This window comes from Silene latifolia, chromosome Y (genome assembly GCF_048544455.1).
Source record: "Silene latifolia isolate original U9 population chromosome Y, ASM4854445v1, whole genome shotgun sequence".
NCBI lineage: Eukaryota > Viridiplantae > Streptophyta > Magnoliopsida > Caryophyllales > Caryophyllaceae > Silene > Silene latifolia.
The window spans coordinates 376255513-376259202 of NC_133538.1; the positions used below are offsets into that span (position 1 = coordinate 376255513).

Here is a 3690-nt window from a genome sequence, read left to right on the forward strand (position 1 = left end):
GGTGACCCAGTTGTTGGTGGAAATGACAAGCGCACTGATGAATCTGCTGCGCCCGGGTTCGGTGCGATTCACACACTGTTAAGGATACGTCTACTACAGGGGGTAGGTCAGCCTCTGAGGTTCATGGCGGTCGTGTTCCATCTACACCAGAAGGCAGCAATGATGACCCTTGTTGGAACGATCCTACCTTTGTGGCAGCGACCATCGCGTTGGGTAACGCGTTCAACAAGGATCCAGTGGATGTACCTGTACCAAAGAAAAGACGAGTTGCTCCCGAGTTCCCGACCTTCAATCTATTTCAATCTCAAGATAAATCACAGCCAGCTGGTTCTCCGGACTGTCCTACTGCAACTGTTGTTTCCCCCCCGTCTGCTGCTCCTAATGCATCTGTTGTTTCTCCCGACTGTCCTAATGAACCTGTTGAATCAGTTCACGTAGTCCACCATGCTGCTAACATAGAGACCAAGAGAAGTGTAGTTGTTCCAAACGTATACAAGTCACCCTTTATTCAAAGGAATATATCTATGTTTTCTGAATTGAGCCAACCGGAGAAAGATGTTTCTGACTTGGTTTTTGAGGAGGGATCTGATGAAAGGTATTTATAATCTTTTTGTTACAACCTATTTCAATCTCAAGTTAAATGTTTAATCGTGATCAGTTTGTGGGGTAATTCGTTAATATATCAGAACGTATCTATATTTTTTGTCTAATGTTTCTGACTGTCTTGTTATTTTCAATGAGGTATTGTTCGAATCGTTTGTTCCAAATAAGAAGATACGATTTATTGTCCTTTATCTCAGACACAAAGATTTCTACAAATGTGATAAATGCATGGGCTAATATATTGAACAAGCGAGAGGAGTTAAAAGCTGCCTCATCCCCTTTGCGTTTATACACTTTTGTTACTCATAATGTAAGTTATCCTATGATTGATTTATGTTTGTTTTAACCTTCAGTTTTAATCAATGTTTTGTTTTCCTATATAGATATTCTTGCATTAACATGCTATCGTCCTACCTGACTTTATTTTGGTTGTTAAATATGTTTAACTTCAGGGAATTAAATGTGAAGATATTACCGAATACGAGAACGTCAAATTGGTGAGCTTCAGCATCTGTATTTTTTTTATTTTTAGTATCATTTGTCAGTTTTGTCCTGTTTAGGTTTCTACTAAGGTTGATATATGTGTTTCAAAACCAGATGCTCTTCCCATTTACACTCCGTGAGCCGCATCTGATCTGTGTCAACATGGTGTCCCGAAATATTGAAGTCATTCATCCTATGCTTCCTAAATCAGTAGACTTCTCTTATTATGTCCGCATGGTGGTGAGAATATGATTTTGCGCATACCAGTACACTTTGTCAAACGTTGAATTTAGTTTTCTCACTCCGTTGATGTTTCTGATTGTAATCTGACTTTTTTCAGAGGGATTTTGTTCGATGTGACATGATCTCCAAATCATCCAGATTTAAGACAGTCCAGTTTTTCTCATGTGAAGAATTCGTCCCCAAAACGCATGTGATTGACGTCGTGGATGATGGCATTTATCTGATGTGTTACATGGAGACATATACGGGGTCCCGCCAAATGCTCAAATCTCAGATCATAAATGTAAGATACGTCCTTTTTTTGGCTATGTACGTTTAGTAAATAAGTAATCACAACTTTCTCATTAACAATTGTTTCACATATTGAATCATCCAGTCTAGATCAGGGGCTGCAATTGGCAAGATCCTTCTTAAACAGAAGATGAAGTACTGTTTTGCGGTTTTGTCGTGCCCTCAGAATCAATTATCAAAACAAGTGTTGATGGCTGCGAAGCGTCTCAACGTCAAATCTGGGTAAGCACCCATTTTTTTCTTTTTCTTCTTTTTTCTTTTTTTTTGTTTTCTTTTTTGTTTGCAAGTGATCGTTAATCTTACTAAATATATTATCCTTTTTCGTTTTTTAAAGGAAACAAGCGGCTGTACAAGAAGTGGAATATACTGATACGCACCTGTTAGACTACGTGTTCCTTATACGTGCGGGAGAATCAGCTAAAGAGTAATGTTTCATCCTTTTTAGTATGTTTACCTTTTCATCTTTATATGTGTTGTTAGAAATAGCACATAATAAGCTTTTTTTCGTTGGTGTATACGTTATTTTTGTAGTGACGTAGTCGTCGAGACAAGCTTTGGGCAAGTAACAAAGGAGGGCATGTGCTCTTTGAAACCCCGGAAGTGGGTTGCGGATATGGTATGGTGACTTCTTAATTTTCGTACGTGTTTCTTTCTATTTTTATGTAGTATAGAACAACACTCGTTTTTTCAATTTAGGTGATCGATATGTTCAGGATCTATTCAACTATGCTAAAGCCAGATTTGTTGTATATCTCATCTACCGCACGTGTGAGTGTTACCCTTTTCATCCGTGATTCACTTAATATTATCAATTTGAATGTTTGACTTACTAATCGATATGTTTGTCTATTCTAGCATCTCAATCCTCAACGAGATAAAAATCTTGGTCGCAATTACATCAAAACATCATATATGCCTATAGATGGGGTGTGTGTGAAAGCTGTAAGTATATTGTTCTGTCTTTCTAAAATGTGGGTATGTATCACACTGTATTTTTTTCGTTTATGAAGATCAAACCCATTTCATTCATACCATACGTCTTTTAATTTTGTCAACAGATTTTTATACCCATTATTGATAACGAACACTGGTTTCTTATTGTGTGTGATCTGGAGATGAAGACGAACTATATTCTGAACTCACTACGTCCTAAGGATATCCGGGCTGACACTGAACTTGCTGCGGAAGTGGTATATTTTTAAAAATATTATAATTGTTTTAGTTCAGATAATGCTTTCCTTGATGTTTAATGACTAATAGGTTCAATGTATCATTTTGTTTCAGGTTAGTAATGTCTTCCAGATCTTATGCCGGTCCAAAGGCTACAAGCATCTTGTAGGGGTGCCTCTAGCTAAGTTTTCGACTCTGACTGTTCCTCAACAGCAAAATCTGTAAGTACTCATCTTTTTTTATTTACTTATCAGCTTAGTATGTCACACTAGGTCAGTTGTTAGGTACATTTAATGCAGTATGTGCGTCGCGACGATATGTCCCATGTTTTTATTTGATTTTTGTATGCTAGACATGGGGTGTTTTGTGCACGGATGATAAAGTAAGGCCGCCTGTGTTGGTACTTATTTTAGTTTTGTTTGGTGAAGGTTTGATTGCGGCGTTCATGTCCTCAAATGGTTAGAAGCTGGACGCAACCGAGATCTGTGGGAAGACAAAAGCAACTTCAAGGCGTTGGCTGGATTTAGGAAGGACGTCGCGCTCAAATTGTTACGTTGGCAGGAGAACAAGCGTAAGGTATTCAAAATAAATCCCATTTTTCATTTGTCTTTATCGTTAGTTTTAACTGATCACATATGTTTAAGTGCAAGGATTACATTGTTTTTTTCTCATGTGTGATATGTAGGCTTACTAAAAGGCATGGGAGCGGCTTTGCGCTTGGCAGGATTGTGGCTGACATGTAGGCTTAGTAAAAGTCATGTACATCTTATGGACTTTGTGATGGTGTAATTGGGGTTCTGTTGCATTGTATTAACTTCCTTTACTACGGTTATCTCGTGTATCTGTTTTCTAAGTACAAGGCGTCTTTTGAAACGCCTTTGGTTCATGTTGTTTTCATTT

General features: G+C 38.0%; 1 long non-coding RNA gene across 1 annotated transcript; it reads left to right on the forward strand.

The window, feature by feature from the left end:
- The first annotated feature begins 1768 nt into the window (after nucleotides 1-1768).
- Nucleotides 1769-2216, forward strand: LOC141633169 (uncharacterized). Its single transcript, XR_012537965.1, has 3 exons — nucleotides 1769-1842; nucleotides 1955-2044; nucleotides 2152-2216. It is a non-coding gene; the product is annotated as an uncharacterized LOC141633169 (long non-coding RNA).
- Nucleotides 2217-3690: the final 1474 nt, after the last annotated feature.